This window comes from Heloderma suspectum, chromosome 5, assembly GCF_057233095.1.
Source record: "Heloderma suspectum isolate Gila_16-S chromosome 5, 16-S_ref, whole genome shotgun sequence".
NCBI lineage: Eukaryota > Metazoa > Chordata > Lepidosauria > Squamata > Helodermatidae > Heloderma > Heloderma suspectum.
The window spans coordinates 14,951,319-14,970,924 of record NC_139462.1 but is presented as its reverse complement, the minus strand read 5'-3'; the positions used below and the strand labels follow the sequence as shown (position 1 = coordinate 14,970,924).

The following is a 19,606-nucleotide window of genomic DNA, read 5'->3' as shown; positions in this document are numbered from 1 at the left end:
AGGCTTGGGTTCTTTCAGCTCCAGCATGTAATTAACTTCATCCTTGATGTGGTGTTACCTGGAGCTAACCTTGCTGTCCCCAGTCCTTTTGTGTAACATATCAGGGTGAGGAAGCACCAGGGAATCCTCAAGGGATTCTCTACCTGCACTGCAGGTGGGGCAGAAGCCCTGGATGCTGCTGGGCATACTTACCACAGTGTTCAAGGTTGTTGGAAATCACATGAATGATAGACATCTTGGCATGTCATGATGATGTCATTGACTTTCAGCAGGACCTTCTCCATTAGATTGGCTAGATGGAAGAGCAGGCAAGGCTTCTGAAACTTTAATAGTTGTGTAGATGAAGGGATTTCAGCAGGTGCCACTTGCATGACCAGAGCAGATTTGGGAGCATCTGCCCATCACTAGTTCTCTGGTCCATCAGATGCTTTACATTTCAGATGTCCTATATTCCAACCACCATAAGCATAAGCATTTGACACTGACAGTAGTATGCAATAGGTGATGGGAATTACATGGTATTGCTGCCTCCTGTTAAAAAGGCAGTTAGCAGAGGAAAATAAAATTCAAAAACTGAATGAGCGTTTACCAGCCCCACATGCATACAAAGGCTAAAACGGAGTCCACACCTTCCTTTAGTGAATAAAGAAAAACAGTTTACTCACTAGTATTCTTGCACATGCATGCTGGCACAATGCAGAGTTTCAAAACAGTTTGTTCTGTCCATTTTGTGTTCCTTACAGAGGCAGGAGGGAGAGAGCAAGCCATCAATGGAGGAAGTTCAGACTAGAGAGAGAAAGAGGGTAGGGAGAGGAGGAGCAAATCACAGGAAAAAAACACACTGTAGGCTGTAGAGATCCTAAGGCTAACTATGCCCCAAATCCCATGAACTAACAGCAACTTCCTTCCTGTAACTTGCCAACTAGGTTGCAATATTCCCAACAATAGGGCGGGATCTGAAAGTCTGAGGTTCAGTCCCTGGCATCTCCAGTTAAAACAAACAAACAAACAAACAAACAAACCAAGTAGCAGGAGACAGGAAACATCTCTGCCTGAGATTCTGGAGAGTTTCTTCCAGTCAGAGTTGAACCACAGTGGGGTAGATGGACACAAAAATCTGACCTGGTATGAGGCAGTTTCTTAAGGTCCAGCATAAAGGAGTCACAGTAGACCACTATCATGCAATGGGTTACATCACCAATTAGCCTGCCAATAGAAAGGAAGCATGGTTTTTGCTGCCAGGGCTCATCCTGCCATACAGATAGGGATGTCAGAGAATTCAGCACGAATTTTAAATGGGGTCGAATTCTGACAAATCCAGTCCGCGGAATCCTCCTTGGAATGGAGTGGCCCAGTCGACCTGGACTGGAGCTCACGTGGACCCTTTTTTTTTTTTTTGGTCGGCTGAATGGTGGATTTTATGAAAATAATTACGAAAAGAAATCCGTAAATTGGAAATGGAGGAAGAAGAACGCGACCGGCTTTACCCTTTTTACGAGGCATTTTCCCTGTGAGCCAAGGCTTTCTTTCGCTGGGGCTGAGTTGCAAAGTCCACGGAAATCCTCCATCTTTTCTTTTTATTGTCTGTGGAGGTGAGGTCAGGTGAGGTGAGGTCACGACAGGTCTGGTGAGGTGAGGTGAAGTCAGGATAGGTCCGGTGAGGTCAGGTGAGGTCAGGTGACCGGAAGTTATGTGGGGAATCCCCACGAAGGGCTTTGCCCTTTTAATGAAAATAAATATGCATTTTGCCTATGACCCAAGGCTTATGGAGACTGACAGCAGGCATGCGGAAAGGATTTTTTGGCGGTACTTACAGAATTATTTACGTCAGTTCAGGGAGCTGGGGGAAAAAAACGGAGCAACCTGGGGCATGCGGATGGCAGAATGGGGTGGCCCTTGGCTCTGCAGAATCCTTGCAGAGCGGAACCACTCTGTGTGGATTCCAGGGGGGAGGAACGGATCACCTCCCCCCTCCCACGGATTCCCCACCTGAATGGACGGTGGGGAATCTGTACATCCCTACATACAGAAGGGTGAAGCAAACCTTTTCAGGCAGCATTGGGATGGGGAATGGATACATGGAGGCAGGAATTTGTGTCTGGATGGTGCTGCAAGACTTTGTGAAGTGTTGGCTCCAACAAGGGGGAGTGTGTGTGGAGGGGAAGCATCTGGACTGTGCTTGAAGCAGCAACATGTCTTGTGGTGAGAGTATTTGGTCTGCAGCATTTACAGGGGGCATCCAAGGTAGAGACTCTTGGCCAGTTGGCACAAGTTCATCCCGTGATGATTGCAATGCCTACTCATTAGCCAGCATGTGTGAATGAGAGCAGTATAGGGCAGTACAGAGGAAACAACAGCTCCATATCTCCTCCCATCTCTTTTGGTCATGTGTTGTGAATTTCAGTATGTGACACTGAAAGTTTCTCCAGCTTTGGAAGTGGCAACTAATAAAGTGGATAGGTCCTCCCTGGTCCTTTTGGTCACTGGGTTTCACAAATCCATTTCCTAGCTACCTCGAAGCTTCACAGTGCAATCTGATACACCTCTATCCAAACATATGTCCCATTGAGATGAATGAGGCTTACTCCCAGGTAAGTGGGTTTAGGAGTGTAGCAACAGTCCTTAGGAGAGACAATGACAATGAAGATGTATTACTAGAAAAGTAAAGAAATGGTGAATATTGTCACAATTAAAGGATTTTCTAGGAACAGTTTTACCACCATGCCAATAGCTAATTTTTGTTTGAAAATAAAAATGGAAGATTATTTGGCACAGTCCTAATTAGCAAGTATGTACTTCAACATACTGTCCACTCTCCCAAAAACAACTGCGTTGGGATCAGCATCACTATGTTAGGATTGGGCCCAGGATCCCTGTTGAGTCTGAAGATTCTGATTCAGAGGTGGGGCTAGGAGAAGAACAGCTGGGACAGAGGGTGGGGGAGGAAATTCCCCAAGACTCTCCAGGAGCTAGTGAAGAACCTTCCCAAGGGCATATCAGTCAGGAGGGTCAGGTAGAGAAACCTCCTCCCTCCATGGGAAATCAGCTTGTTTAAGAGGAGGAGGAAGGGAACAAATTGGCAGATGCAAGAAGACGTCATCAATCCAAGATGGCAGACCTGATGAGAGGAAGGAGGCACTTTGACAGGCTGGCCACCTATTGGAGGCAAGGGAGGGAAGACCCACCCTGAAGAAGGGGCTCAGAAAGCCTTCCAGTAATGTGCAGGAGCCTATAACTAGTTGAGTGGCAACTCTCTTCCTTAATGGAGTTTTCCCTAACAGAGAACTCAAACTTAACTGATTGGGTCCTGGGGACAGTCATTACTCTCTACTGACTCAAATAGTTTGAAAGGCTGCTGTTAGCTCAATAAAGGAGTGTTGACTGGAAACTTGAGCCTCTGTTTTACTGCACTGTGGGAGGGCTTGTAGACCTGACGCATTATATATGAGCTCTCACTGCATGTGCACACACACGCACACACAGAGCCAAGCCTTTAAAAAAGTCTTGTGGCTCCATTCAGGCACCAATTACTGCCTTCCTCTTTCCCCCTCAAGGTGCTGCCTGAGGCAGATTGCATCACCCTACTTCATGGCAGGGCTGACCCTGGCTGAAGAGAGAGAGAGAGAGGCACATCTCCCAAGGAAGCCTCACTTCTCTAAAACAGAGGTGGGCAGAAAGTAGATCTCCAGATGTTTTGGACTTCAACTCTTAGCATCCCTGACCACTGGCCATGCTGACAGGGTTCTCCGGGAGTTGAAGTCCAAAACATCTGGAGACCTTCCTTCTGCCTACCCTTGCTCTAACAGACCCAAGCGAGTAAGGTGATTCTCACTGACCACCACAAAAGCTTCTGGGACAGGCTTGTTCCTTGGTTTCAGCAATGCAGAGACCTGCCCCTGCTCTTTTTCAAATAGTCTCTGCTTCATCCTGCCCTTGACTGCACTGGAGCAGGGTCATCTGACAGCTGGGATAGATAAGATTTCTGTCATATCAAGTCCACGGTTCTGTGATTGTGGCAGACATGACTTGATCCATTTACTATGTCTGCAGAGTCCATAAGCATGCGGCACACATCCAAGAGTATGTCTGTTTCCATTGCTACTCCCTGTGGCTGCTGGTCACAGCTAGAGATGCAGGCTAATGGTGCTCCAGAAGAAGCAGGCCAGCTGTGCCTGGGTCATCATTCGAAACAGGGTCAGCAAGTCCCTGCAGCACTCCAGATGAATGGTAGTACCCTCAGCTTGAAACCGCAACAAGATTGATCACGCAGTGACTAGGTCATGTTGACTGCTGTACCAATCGTTATCTCAGCAAGGTCCCCTGTCTTAATGACCCAAACTTAAGAAAGAACTGTAGCTTCACTGTTCCTAATAGTATTCTGTTCGTTCTCACATACAATGTTACTGGATTGTTCTATTTCCATTTCTCCTTTCCTGCCTTTCCTTGCTTGCCATTAAGACTAGGGATGGGGAAATCTATCCATTTCACTTTCCTCTCCAATAGAATTCCCTAAATTTCAAGTTCTTTCTTTCCCAGATATAAAGAGCTTTGAAAATTTTGGTAAATTCTGAGCAAAAACAAACTGAAACTAAATTCTTATCCATCAGCACCAGCGCGTGTCAATTCAGACGGCTAATCCCAGCATGGAGAGGACCGTGATGTACCTGCCTGCCATCTAGCTTTCAAAGATGGGGAGCCTGCCCAAAGGGGGAAAAGTGTGTGTGTGGGGGGGGAGGTGGCAATCTTAACTCAGTACTGACATGGCTGAATACAGAGGGATTCAAACTAGGGATATCTGGCACAAGGAAATCTGGCCCTCTTGGGGCCTGGGAGGGAGGAGAAGGAGAAACTTGCATAGCTGGCAATGGTGACAGCAGTGGTGGAAGTCTGCAAGCTGGCCCAGCTCGACCTGTGTTAAGTCAGGCCAGCTCATGGACAAGCTTGGCAGATGTGACCTCCTGGACAGATTCCTCCACTGTCTCTAATTCAAATCCAGACTGTCATGTCCCCACTGGAGGAATCTTCCACAGAGGAAGAGCTAGAGCTCCGAGGAACTGAGGACACCGCAGATCAGTCACTGTCACCAGACCAGGAAGAGCCTGGGCTCTCAGAGGGGATGTCAGGATTCCCTTTTTGCCCTGCTGAGAACTCCAAAAGCCAAATCAAAACACAGAGAAGAGGCTTTTATTTCCATGGCTTTAATCCATTTACTCTAATGAGGTATACAGATGAAAATTGCTAGTGACTCCCAGACTACAAAGGAAAAGACTTCAAGGAGTTCAAAGGGAAGCTACGAAAGTTCACCACCATTTGGAAAAAGGCGGCAAACTATCCTAATTTAAGAGGTGGGAGGGGAAGATCTCCCTCTCTCCCGTGACACCTCGAGATGCAGCTGTTGACGCCAAGCCAATCGGGGAGACCATCTAAGCTGTGCCCCTGCCATCTCCCACTTGTGTCTGTGTCTGTGCTTGGCATCTATGAGTTTAGGGTCTCCTGTCCCTGCTTCCCCCTGTTCGTTATCTATCACAGGGATGTGAGAAGGGGGCCCCTCTCCATCCAGCTGTGCCTCTGAAGCCCGGGAAAGATCCTTCTCCACATTTAGCAGCTCTTCCTCAGAATCTGAACTGCTCTGCCACTCTATGTGCTCAGAGGCAAGCCTGACAGGAGATGGCTGCGGGCCCATCCCTGTCTGGGGGGAGGGGATTCTGCCTCTGAGGCAGAGGCTGAGCAACCCCCTGGCCCCCAGGAACATCATTGCCTCAAGTGACAGGCCAGTGGGGCTCCTGTGAGAAGAAGTGCTCACTTGCAAAGAAGGACTCCTCAGGAGAATATTATTCTCCTCCTTATGAGTAAGGTTCTGTCCAGAGAGCTCTAGTGTACTGTGGCTGAGCCTTGGGTGGGTCTCAGCAGGCTCTGGTGTTAAAAGCCTTCAGTGTCTGCCTAGCCAGTGCTGGAAACAATGCTGTGATGGTTACCTTGCCTCCCGGACCATGTCCTGTGATTTATGCTCTGTGCTACTGACCCTTAGACGACTTCTTGACTCTGCTACAGGATTGTGTAATGTATCCAGCTGCCTAACTGTGTTTTGACCTCTGCCTGCTATCTTGATTGCTCCTGCTTATCCTGAATCCCATTGTACTGAAATCTGTGTGCCTGAATATTTGCTTTTTTCATTACCTTGCATTTTGGTTAGCCCCCTCACGCAGAGTCTGCTGTAGCCAATGCAGGATGTAGCCTGGATGGACAAATTTCTCAGTTTTGCTTTCTTGCACATTCAATATTTTTAAAAATTCAGCTTCTCTTTGTAAATTTCCATAAATTCTTATCAAAATCCAACTGAAATAAAATTCTCACCCATCTTTAACTAGGTCACAAGTTTTTGTCTTCTATCACTTTTCCCATTTCTGCCCTCCCTTTTTGTCATCTTGTTTTTGTTGCACCGTATTTGCTGGCAGACTATTTATACTTCTCCAAATCAAACTGCAGCCCCAAACTCTCTATGGCCCCAGGTTCTGAAGGGAAATACATACTTCAGCCAAGTAGAACAGTAAGATATTGATGGGTTCCTTGGTTTCTCTTTGACAAATGTGAAAACTGGGCAATCTGTAACTGAAGGAAATGTTGCAGGAAGCTGTCCTTTTAACAACAAAGAACAAATATGGTGTTACTATTAAAAACTGTTCTACATGGGCTGCTTCCAAGTCTATGCCAAAGACTCAAGATGTGAACCCCACAAATGTCTGCAGCTTAGTGGATAATAATGCATAGGGATGTGCAAACTCATCTGCGTCTGGGTTCTCTGGATGCCCGCCCAGCCCCTGCCGTGCTCGCCTGTCTCCAGACCACACTCAAGCTCTTCCCATGCTCAGTGAGCAGCCTGCACTCACCCCAGCAGCCTCACTGAGCTCCACAGTTGCCATTTAAAAAATAAAATAAAATGGCAATTGCAAAAATGCGCATGTCTCTGTATGTGCAAAAACGCAGATTTTGCAATTGCGCATATTATTCTCACATGTGAAATGTGCATTTTTGTGAAGGTACATATTTGTGTGTGTGCAAAAATGAGCATTCTTTGAAGAAATGCACAGTTTCACATATACGTGAATATGCACATTTGCAAAATGCACATTTTTGCATATGTGAATATGCACATTTGCAAAATGCACTTTTTCATGCATATAAAGACATGCACAGTTTTGCGATCGCCATTTTATTTCTCAAAAAATGGCAACCGCAATGCTCAATGAGGCCACCAGGGTGAGCGCAGGCTATTCACCCAATGCGGGCAAGGGGCGAGCAGGGGCAGGGGGAGCAGGGCTCGGGGGTGCGGGCAGGGGTGGTTCCGCCAGATTCCCGGACTGAATCAGGCACCTGCACCATCCCTAATATTGCATACCCTGAGATTACTGTGGTAGTGTTCCGGGAATATTGTGATGGAGTGACAAAATGTCACTGAAACGAAAGAAAAGATTTAGATGTAAGCAAATGACATTTAGGCTACAATACTATACACACTTACCTGGGAGTAAATCCCATGGAACTCAATGGGGTCTACTTCAGAGTGGACACATATAGGGTTGTATCATTAGTGTATATTTCTTCCTGTCTGTTTTCTCCTCTGAAATTAAATATAAGTTTCATGACCATTGTGTTTATAACTGTCAGGGGCAACATAACCTGGTCCTGCCATAGCAAACTTGGAGGGCATTTATGGATAGGGATGGTGTGGGTGCCTGATTCAGTCTGGGAATCCAGCGGAACCACCCCTGCCCGCAACCCTGAGCCCCACTCACTGAGCCCCTGTCTCTACTTGCCCTTTGCCTGCACTCAGCAAATAGCCTGCACTCACCTTGGTGGCCTCACCGAGCATTGTGGTTGCCATTTTTTGAGAAATAAAATGGCGACCCCCAAAATGCGCATATTTGCGCACATGCAAAAATGTACATTTTTGCAAATGTGCATATTTGTGTATGCAAAAATGTGCATTTTGTGAATGCACATATTTGTGTATGTGCAAAACTGCACATTTTTTTTCAAAAAATGCACAATTTTGCACACATACAAGTATGCACCTTCACAAAAATGTGCATTTCACTAGGGATGTACGAATCCTTTAACTTGTTCCATTCTGGGGATCCGCGGTGAGGGGAGAAGGTGATCTGTCCCTCCCCCTGGAATCCTTCCCAGCTGGCTCTGCTCCATGGCAAGACTGCGGAGATGCCAGCCAGGGCTGGCCACAGCTGGACTTCCGGCTGCTGCTGGGCTGCTGTGGCTGCAAATGGTGGCCAGAAAGAAATGGTGCAAATGGTGCAAATGGTGGCCAGAAAGAAAGAAAGAAAGAAAGAACCTTTTAAAATGACCAGGCCGGTCTGGAGCCCTACATGAGTATTATTCCCACTGCTAGCCTTTCTATTTCCACATCCAGCCTGGTTGGTGACATGGTGAGGCTAAAATGGAGAGGAGAACCAACTCTGTGCGTGTCTACTCAGAAGTAAGTCTTACTGAGTTCATTGCAACTTTCTCCTACACATGTCAGCACCCCACTTGCCCCCAGCTCAGCTTTGTATTTCCATATCCAGCTCATTAGCAAACCTCCTGTTAGTTATCTCACTGGGTGACTTTGGGCTGGACTCTAACTGGTAGATCATACTTCTGTTATGAACCTCATGAAGAAAAAGAGACAGTATAATGGAAAGTTCTTTCTGAAGCAGTAACACTTGTACAAATGCAGCATGAAGGGAAAGATCAGCAACCTTCTCTTTGTTTGAATAAAAAGCACACTCTGCACATGCTCAGGGAATGGACAAAATGAGGAATAAATGTACCAGGGAATATGAAGAACTATATTCTTCTAGTGTGTGTGTGTGTGTGTGTGTGTGTGTGTGAAATCTCCCTCCATCCAGCTGTTCCCTGGAAACCCCCCCCCCCATTCACCGAAGGGTCTTCTGAGATGACTAACAGGAGGTTTGCTAATGAGCTGGATGTGGAAATACAAAGCTGAGCTGGGGGCAAGTGAGTGCTGACATGTGTAGGAGTAAGTTGCATTGAACTCAGTAAGACTTACTTCTGAGTAGACATGCACAGAGTTGGTTCTCCTCTCTGCTCAACTTTGTATTTCCACATCCAGTTCATTATCAGACCTCCTGTTAGTTATCTCAGAAGACCCTTGGATGAATGGGTTTTTTTTTCCCCAGGGAACAGCTGGATGGAGGGAGATTACACACACACACATGCACACATAATGGAAGAATATAGTTCTTCATATTCCCTGGTATGTTTATTCCTCATTTTGTCCATTCCCTGAGCATGTGCAGAGTGTGCTTTTTATTCAAACAAAGAGAAGGTTGCTGATCTTTCCCTTCATGCTGCATTTGTACAAGTGAAGTGTGACTGCTTCAGAAAGAACTTTCCACTATACTGTCTCTTTTTCTTCATGAGTTTCATAACAGAAGTATGGTGTAGTGGTTAGAGTCCAGCCCAAAGTCACCCAGTGAGATAACTAACAGGAGGTTTGCTAAAGAGCTGGATGTGGAAATACAAAGCTGAGCTGGGGGCAAGTGGGGTGCTGACATGTGTAGGGGTAAGTTGCATTGAACTCAGTAAGACTTGCTTCTGAGTGGGACACAGAAATGCACAGAAAATGCACAGAAAAATGCACATATTAGAGGAGAGTGCACACACATTTTTATATGTTAGATAGAATTTGCGCAAAACCACATTACATCAATGAAAAGTACTTTGAAAATATGTATGTATTTGAAAAAGTAGTGTATAGAAAGGTGTATATTCTTTTTTTGGGGGGAGCGCATTAAAATGTGGATTTCCACGTGTACTTAAACACAAAACCTCACATATGTATGCAGAAACAGGGTGGAATGAGCTTAAGCCTGAAAACCTGACCATCTCAGCAAGAATGAGGTTGACAGAGCAATCCTTCCTTAATCTTAACTATGGAGGCTGCAGGTGCCAAGAAAGTATATTCATGGGTTGGGGTGGCTTTTATTAGGGATGTACGAACCCCCCACTGTCTGGTCTGGGGGCGGTGTCCATGGAGAGACAATTCGGGCTGCTCAAGGCCCCACATAATCCCCTGGAGCCCAGCCTTAGGAGGTCGGATTCTTTGGAATCTGGCCTCATTTGAGTCTATGGCAGAATTGTCCAGCATCCCTAGCTTTTATGCAGAAGTAAAGAAGCAGACCCATGGAAGTATTGTATATTCCATGCGTGTATGAGAGTCCTCGGGTGACATCTCGCTTAACAGCAGCCCCAAATTAGCTAAGGTATTTACAATACTGAGAAAACTGAATCCTGGATTTGAGCTAATGGATAGCAAAGTTTTAGTGGAAGGTAATGAACCCCAGACAATGAATGCCTCACCGTTGAGAGGGAAATAATAGGAGAGATAAGCTGTGGGACAGATAAATAGTCTCTGCTCTATTTAAAATGAATTCATCACTTTTTAAAATGAGAGCATGCCATCTTCCCCAAGAGAAAACAGAAGTTAAATAATTATTTTGCGCTAGGGATGTTGCAGGTGCCCAATACAGGGGTGGAGTCTGATGGACTCCCACTCCTCGGTCCCCCGGACCCCTATTTGCAGACTGTGCAGCATTCGCTAGATCTGTCGATGGGTACTGTGCAGTCTGCGGGTGTCTGACAATCTGCCCACTCCTTCCCCGAGCCACCATTCTGCACAAAAATGGTGGCTTTGACATTTCCAGGAAGGGAATGTTGTGCAAAATGGTGGCTTGGGGAATGAGGGGGTGGGTCCATGGTGTTTGTTGGTCATTTGCCAAGCTGTTGTGGGGCTCACATGTTGTGGCAAATGGGCACAGGTGGTGGCAGCTTTGCAAGAGACCCATGACTCCAGATGGGGGTGAGTCTGTCCATCCTTATTCGGAGCAAGTATAAAAACAATGCCAATACACTGCATATGGAAAAGTAACCAGATTATTGGGAGCCTTTATTTGAAGATGGAGGGGGAAATTGCCATTGCTGTTACTTTTCTGGAGTTACGGGATATATAAGAGGGGCAATCTTAGTCTTTTATGAAGTTCCCAGAGACCATGCAAATTGTAATAATAATTGTATTAATTGTTGCCAATGAAAGCACAGTCATTATTTAGTGGGAGGGTGTTTTTGTTTGTTTGTTTGTTTAGATTTATGGGCTGGCATTATTGTTACTAAAACAATAGGCCAAGTACAAATGTTTTTGTTTGTGATCATGTCTGGCTTCACCTTTGTCTATCGCCAATTTATTATAAAGCACATCCTGAATAGTGGATACTGAGAACTGATTGACATGTTAAGTAGAGGCAGATCAGCATGTACACACAACAGGAATGCTGCCACATCTCTGAATATAGAGGTTATACTTCCAGTTATTGTGGTACAGGCCATCAACAGACCTATTTGATATAGTTTGCACATAGGGTTGCAGGGGATGTATAGGCCATCTAGTTCAACCCACTGTGTGATGCAGAAACTCGGAAGGTAGAGCTTGTTGATTTGGTCCTATTTAGCTCCATAACCTACACCAATTGGATTTTAGACACCCCAGTGGGTAACCAAGCCAAGTCCAAACAGGTAAACATCACCACAGACTCAAAAGTAAATAAAAATGCATTAAACTCTTTATTTAAGAAATTACAGAAAATTAAAAAAAATAACATGGTGTTTACATGAGCATAATTTGGAAGCTTCTTTGTGATTCCATTATCAGCACTGAAAGAATACAACATCTATATAAGAATATGTTAGTGTAATGTTTATTACTAGAGGTCTACCAGACCAATTTTGCTATTTTTTTTTAAACCTGAAGCTTGAGCAGTTTGGAAATGCAGAAAATTTTGAAACTTCAAAAAGGCTATGCCTTGGGGTGATTGCTAGGGGGACCAGCCATGCTTCCCCCCAGATTGTATTGTTCCAAGTGGGACAAATCAGAGTGTGAGGAGGGAGGAGCTGCTGCTACTCCTCCCATGATGCCCCAAGTGGTGGGGTTTGAGTATTTGTGTGTGTGTGTGTGAGGGAGGCATTCCCCCATTACTCCTATCAACTACTCCAAGGAATAGCAGCACCCAGTGAAGCCTGCCTGTGAAGCAAAATGAAAAAAAACCCAAACCCAAACAGAAATAGAAAAAAGGAAAGTTGGAGGATTCACATAATGGAGGCTGAAAACATGATGTCAGATCAAGCATTGTTTGGTGTGGAGCAAATAAACATATCGTTTTGGTATTAAAACTTGAGCTTTGAACTTTTGTGAAGTTTCAAAATTTTCTGCATGTCTACACTGCTCAAGTTTCAGTTGTTGCTGTGATTTAAAGAACAAAATCAGTCTCGTAGAACTCTAGTAATAAGCATTATGCTAATGTATTGTTATATCGATGAGACAAATTCCCAAGTTCAGAAAATATTCTAATTTCAGAAAATAAAGGGTTAAAACTATTTCCAAGTTAAAGTATAAAGTGTAAAAGCTGAAAAGATCCATGGGTACCCAAATCCTTGGGTCTCACAGTGCAGTGAAGAACACAGGTGAAGGCAAGCAGTAGTGAGAAAGCGGAGCAAAGTGAATATGAGCTCTTGCAACCTGAGCTTGTTCTGGATAGAGGTGGGGGTCTCAATGAGTGGTGAGACAATGGTCTTCCAAGAAAAAATGAAGTGCATGGGTGATGAGACCACCTATTCACCAATAAGACATGAGAAGTCTACCTATCCCCCCAACAATCTCACATTTTATGCCCATGTGTTTTGGGAACATTTCCAACATTATCACAAACAGTCTTTGAAGGTCTACCATCTGGGCACATTATCTTAACTGATGCATTTCTCCCCAGTACATCTTCCTTGAACTTATGTCCAGTTCATAATCTTTCATAATCTCCACCAGTTTTACCTTTCCCCAGACATTGTTCGTGCTACTGTTATGGCTACTGAAATTTAGGGATGTCAGAGAATTCCGCCACGGATCTCGGTGAACAGCCTGCCACCCCCCCACGGATCCCCCCCGGGACGAGACTTACCTGGGGCGAATGTTCTGGATGGCGGTGGCTTCGGCGGCGGCGGTGGCTGGTCTTCCGACCGGCTGCCACCACCGCCGCCATTTGCAGTCTGTTTTCCCCCCCCTATTCGTGATAGGCTACATAAAGACTTACATAGCCTATCACGTCTGGGTTTTTTTTTTTTAAAAAAAAAGCGTACACAAATGGCGGCGGCTACGGCTGCTGCCATTTGCGTTCCTTATTTTTGGCCGTCTTAGTCTACGTAAATGTTTACATAGACTAATACGGCCAAAAATAAGGAACGCAAATAGCACAGCGGACACTATTTGCGTTCCCCCTTATTTTCACCATCTTAGTCTATATAAATATTTACGTAGACTAAGACGGCCAAAAATAAGGAACGCAAATGGCGGCACCTGTAGCCGCTGCCATTTACGTACGCGTTTGTTTGTTTTTTTAAACCCAGACGTGATAGGCTACGTAAGTCTTTACATAGCCTATCACGGCTGAATTCAGGGACGCAAATGGCAGTGGCTATGGCCGCCACCATTTGCGTCCCTGCTAGCCAGCGGCCGGATGTCCAGCTGCTGGCGGAGCCGGCTGGCGGCTCCGCGGAATCCCCGCGAAGCAAAGCCGGCCAGCCAGGATTCCGGGGGGAGGATTCCGGGGGGAGGGACGGAGCACCTCCCCCCCAGCAGAACCCAGCGGAGCCAGGTAAGCGGGGTTTCGTACACCCCTACTGAAATTAGCAGGCATTGAGTAAGGACATTCTTGGTACCCCTTGGGGATGTACAGATTGTGTAAAATCTGTTCCGTCTGTGTCTCAGGGATTGTCGGGCACCTTTTATTACATCATCTGCCCACCCATGGAATCCATTTTTGCACAAATGCGCATTTGCACAAATTCACACATGCACATTTGCGCAAATCCCCCGAAATGCCCATTTTCACGCTTTAGCCTATGGGGAAAATTAGCATTTTTGCTTTAAAAAAATGTGTATTTTTCTATGACAAAATTTGTGCAAAATTCAGGAAAGTTAGAAAAATGGTCCACAAGACTGCAAAATCCACCCAAAAGACAAAAAGCTGGTCTGCTGCAGAATCCATGGATTGGATTCATGACAATCTGAACTCATTTGGTTCCATCGCAGATTTCTCCAACATCCCTAGTACCCCTTAGCAGGAGCACAACAGGAGCTAGTCAGCAAAGGCGTTTCCTCTTAATCAGTGTCTGAGCATGCATCAGCGGTCCTCTTCTCTGCTTTTTATCAGCAGCTGTGAGATCTTATCTGAGATGGAACTCATTGTGACCTTGCTATCGCTTTGCAGAGAATATGTTTGGAGCACATTAAAGTCTGCTGTACTTTTCCAATGCAGACTGTCTGGCAGCTTTCAATCAAAGTTATTACAATGCCATAATAATTATATAAAATCACATATTTATGGTCTTCTCACTTTGGAGGCTTTGCCAGAACTCCCTGGCTTTGTGCACTACTCATAGTCCCAATGGTCTCCTGCAAGCACCCATTCTGCATGGAGAAAGGCAAAATAGGTGTGGTGGGAAGAAGATGATGCCAGTGGGTATGACCATGCCAACTGGCATCTTTTGGTGTGGCCACTCCCACCAATATCATCCGGCCCAACCAGTTCCCCACCTCTGACTTGAAGAGTACTGTGCTATCCTTCAATATAAATATTTCAAGGGTTGTTTACAAAAACCCATAGGTTATTTATGCTTTGCTTGATGAAATGTCCCCTTTGGCTAGTCTTTGTCTAAAAAGTCAAAGTAATTATACTAAAAAATTGATTAGCAAGCTAAATCAATTCAAATTGCAATGGGATTATCAAGCTGAAAACAGGAAAAAGCTAAGGAATGTGAATGAATTTATGGAAATATCTTATCTTTGGCTCAGACATGAAGCTTCACTGCCAGAGGGGGACGGTTTAATGTCAATTTATGAATGGGAAAAGATCATCCATTTAACAATACACAGACACTTACTTGGAGTGGGTGAGGAAGCAGGATTTTCAAAACTTGAGTTGTAAGAACAGAAGCTTGCATGATAAACTTATCAATCAAGTTCATTTGTGTTCAGTGGTATGTTAACACAGACTCTGTGCCAATTTTGTCCAGAACTCTGTAAAATGGAAAGACATCATTACTGTTATTAACCCCATTGTATATCTCAGTTATGGTAATAGGTTTATTGGACTCATCTTGGACTATATTTGAAAAGAAAGCTGGGTTTAATGATTTTAACATATTTATTTAGCAACCACATCAATTATCCTTTGCCTTCCCTGCTAAAGATGAAAAATGGAAACATGTCTCTTTGAAACATGAGGACATTCATTATTGTTTCATTTGGTTCATATTAAAATGTGAACCTTTCTAATGCTCACTTCCTGAACTAATATGCAAACCAGAATGCAATTGTCCTTCAATTTTTGCACTTTTCTGAATTTTGTGATGCAGTTCTGATTTTTTTTTTAAAGGGCGGGTACAAAAACATATACATTAGGGAAAGCTGCACCAAAAAAGGCATATAAGGGCATAATCCTATGCAGCTAGGTGGCCTCCTCCAAACTCGGAGGCGACAACCTATCCAGTGCAGGGCAGGAGAAGCACGGAGGGGATTGTTCCCTCCATGCTTCTCCTGCCCTGCACTTTCGGCTAGACAGCTGATTTTGGCTGTCCAGCAGCAGGAGGGTGGAACAGGGGAGGAGGCTGCCAGACAACACATTGGATGAGTCGTACCAGCATTTCCGCCCTCCCTGCCCTGGCATGCCCCCTGGCATGCCCCGTTTCAGCCGCTCTATGCTCCTCTTGCAAGAGCGGAGCACGGGGCTTTTCCGCACTGCCTGTGAGGCAGTGCAGAAGGGGGGAAAGGTCGGTTCTCCGGGAATCAGCCCTGGAGTGCAGGCTCTGAGGTTGGTTCCTGGAAAGCGAGACGTCCTATGGCTGTCTAGCTGCTGACTAGCTGCCATAGGATTGCTCTCTCCATGTGCTTTAAAACACACAGCAGACATTTAACAAAAGCCTTTGCAAACTTAGAAGTAGGACAAATAACTTGTGCTTGGGAAAAAAATATGAATGTTGTAGAAAGCAAAACAGATTTACTCATCTGTATCTTTCAAAAGTCTCATGATCTAAGAAGTCTGTTATGTTCTTCTAGAAACTCTAGGCAGAATCCCATTTTAACTCTCTCTGCCTCGTCTGAGCAGCAGATTTCTACGGAAAAATCTTTGTTTATTGAAATGTCATCCAGCTTCATTTCTGCCACCCTTCTTTCAATATTTTCATTCACTTTCTTCCGTTAAAGAACCTGGATCTTTTCATGCATGCTTGATTTTACTTGGTCACCCCAAATTAATGTTTTTGTGATCTTTCTAACAGGCTGCATGGTGGTAATTTTCACATGTGGAAGTTTTGCTCATGGGAAATGCAGATAATTTGCCTCTCAAACCATGTTCATGTTTTGCTTACAAGAATGTTGATAATTTGCCAGAAAGGGTCAAAATGTGAGAAGGCAGAAGGTCTGGAATGAAAAGGTGTGCATAGATTGTAAAGATATCTAAAGCTCTTTTGTGTAACTGAGAGTTATAAATGGGTTCACTGAAGGCATAGCCGAATTCTGAATAGCTGCCAGAATGTTTGGATCAGGAGAACATGATTCCTCTACCCTCCATCACACACTTTTAAAATCCTTGCAATGTGTGGGATCAGGTGGTGGTGGTGGTGGAAGAATTTCAGGGGCAATCAGAAATACATTTCTATGTTCAAGTGACCACCTTCCATTACTCTATGGTACTACCTGTCTCTCTTCCTCCAAACCCTTCTTCAAAACCCACCTGATCATTCCTCCTTAGCTGTCAACAAGCTTAACATCTCCAACAGTGTAATCCTATAAATGCCTATTTGGATGTACCTCCTACTGAATTCAATGGGACTTACTCCTAGGTAAGGTTGGATTGCAGCCTAACTGTATTTTCTCAGCTTTATTCTTTGCGCTCTCTCTCTCTCTCTCTCTCTGGGATGTGCAAATCAGCAAACCTCAAGCTTGCCAAAGTTCTCCGAATTCCATCACAAAGCTCATTCCGACTTGAATCCATATCAGATTGCAAACTTTGTTTTTTTCTTTTCACATGAAAATTTCTGCATATTGTTGTGCATTCCAAATGTACACATCAATTGTGCACATCTTTGAAATGTATGTATTCTTCTCCCAACTATTAAAGCATGATGTGTGAATTTTTCAAAAGTACTCATTTGATTCATTTCATGCACATTTTTCAAATGTACACATGCTGTTGAATGCATTGGGGTGTGTGTGTCTGCAAATCACATTGCAAACTCAGAAATGTATGGGCTTCGGCCACAGATTGCATTTGACTCAGCTCTGGAGGTGCAAACTGGGTAAATCCTAATCAAAAACAAACTGAAATGAATTTCTCATACATCTCAACTCTTGGCACACTTCCCAACTAATGATTTGATAAGCCTTGAGATGGGCATCATTTTGCATATCCAGATATACTGAATGTTTGACCTGTTTTTACTTGGACAGATAAATGGCCCTCTCCCTTTACTTTGCAGTTTGCTTTTTGAAAGTCACCTCAGTTCCACAGGTGGTTTGCTATGTGACTTGGGGGTGGGTGGGAACATTGTCTGCCTTGTTTGTGGGCAGAGACATTGGGGGGGCACTTTCACCAAATTTCTCCAGGGGGAGGAGAAATTCTCCAATAGTTTCTCACAAGTAGGGGTCAACTTTTTTTGGGGGGGGGATGTTGCCAGTGTAAGTGGCAACAGCATCAACTGGTCCCATTTTGCATCCATCACAATGCAGGTGTGAGGAGGGCAGTGTTGTGTCTACCTCCATGGAATAGGTGCAACTAGTGCTGTAGCAAAATCTGCCCTCCAGTTTCCTGCAATTTTTCTTCCCCTATGAACAAGGCTTCCATTTTTCTGCCTCATTCTCAGGGTGTTTTATAATTTGATAATATTTTTGAGCTTATCTGATCATTGAGAGGCAGCCTAGGGTGCTGTGTATTTTTTTAAATCTTTCTATTGTACATCTCTCCTAGGGATGTGCCAATCAGCAAAACTCAAGCTTGCCAAAGTTCTCTGAATTCCATCTCAAAGCTCATTCTGACTTGAGTCTGTATCAGATTGCAAGCTTGTTTCCCCCCCTTTTTTTACATGAAAATCTGTATTTTTCCATATATTTTTCTAAATGTATGCATCAATTGTGCACACCTTTGAAGTGTGTGCATTCTTCTTCCACTGATTAAAGCATATTTGTGTTCATTGTTTGCTTTCTTGAGTGCAAGTATCTTCCCCCCCGCCCCAATCAGGAAAAGTGCACATTTCCCCCCATAGGCTAAAGCGCAAATTGCACTGAGCATGAGTGCTGCTCTTTGAGCCTTCAGCAAGAAAAGCCTCAGCATTCAGAAGTTCCTAGCACAAAGATCTGTGAATTGCACTTGGCCATTGGTTCCAAGCAGCCCTGGTAAACCACACTTCCCACAGAACTTTGCACTCATAACTTCCTGTTTGATAGGCTGCTAGATAAAGAGAAAAAGCAGGGGGAAGTGGGGACAGTTTGGACTGGGCCAAGCTTACTTTCAAGCTAAGTTGACATTCAACGGGATTTTGGCTTGGATCATCCAAAATCTCATTCAGTTTGAACTGCAGTAATTTTTACCCCTCCCAACACACACACACAATTCACAAACACAGAAACCTCACTATTTTTTTGATAAAAGTTGTGTGAAACTCACCAGAGAAATGTTGGTAGTCAGCAAACCGCTGTTGGCTTTTCTTGAATATTCTGAAAAAGGAACCTCCAAATTCACTTTGCTTTAGGTGAGAAACAATTTCATCTTTGGGAGATGCCAGCCCCAACCCTGTACACTTTCAAGATACTTACTGAAACTGTTTTGGCTCACTTCAAATTCCCCAGGTAGTTTCTCTGATGGGAGGAACCCGCAAGTTTGCTTTGAATTTATCTGTGTGAGAGAACAGTGAAGCACAGTCCACAGAAGTGCAGGTTCAGTTCAATGCATTCAGCATGTCTGGAGAAGGAATTCCAATTATTCCGGCAAGCCCAATCGTACTGCATTTATGTGGTTTTCCCCACCCCCAATACTCCCAGCACTTGAGAATTCATAAGCACCCATTCATATTGGCTGTTCTTTCATAGGGTTATAAAGCCACAGATAGCTGTTTTTGCCAATTGCTGAGTCATATATCATCAGCTGGCATTTATAATTTGTTTACTGTTTTCCCAGGCATAGCTGGCAAATATCACAGAGCCTGGATCCACAAAAAAGTCTTCTGCTTCCATTTCCAGTTATAATCTAGTTGATTATGAAGAAAAGGCCAAGTATAATTTTAGAGGGCAAAGAAGTGTTTGCTTGATCAGAACTTCCCTGAATTCTTTGGAGAGAATGAATAGAGATAGCCTGAATTCCAGTGCTGTGCAAAGAGAATAATTTAAGTCAGTGAAAAAGTTTTCCAGAAACAGGACAAGTAAAAAGAAAGACCTTCACCATGTAAATATTGCTTCACTGAATGTATTGCCACAAGATGTCTGTTGACTACTGGC

The 19,606-nt window shown here is 44.4% G+C and overlaps 1 long non-coding RNA gene across 1 annotated transcript in view; it reads right to left on the bottom strand.

Moving 5' to 3' along the window:
* LOC146343601 (uncharacterized) overlaps positions 1 to 19,029 on the bottom strand; it is a 40,897-nt gene extending 21,868 nt beyond the window's left edge. Inside the window, exons 1-5 of the long non-coding RNA XR_014792560.1 lie at positions 18,780 to 19,029; positions 15,001 to 15,136; positions 7,520 to 7,618; positions 1,488 to 1,584; positions 666 to 786 (exon numbers count right to left, since the gene is read on the bottom strand). This is a non-coding gene — a long non-coding RNA (uncharacterized LOC146343601). The remainder of the gene's footprint in view (positions 1 to 665; positions 787 to 1,487; positions 1,585 to 7,519; positions 7,619 to 15,000; positions 15,137 to 18,779) is intronic.
* Positions 19,030 to 19,606: the final 577 nt, after the last annotated feature.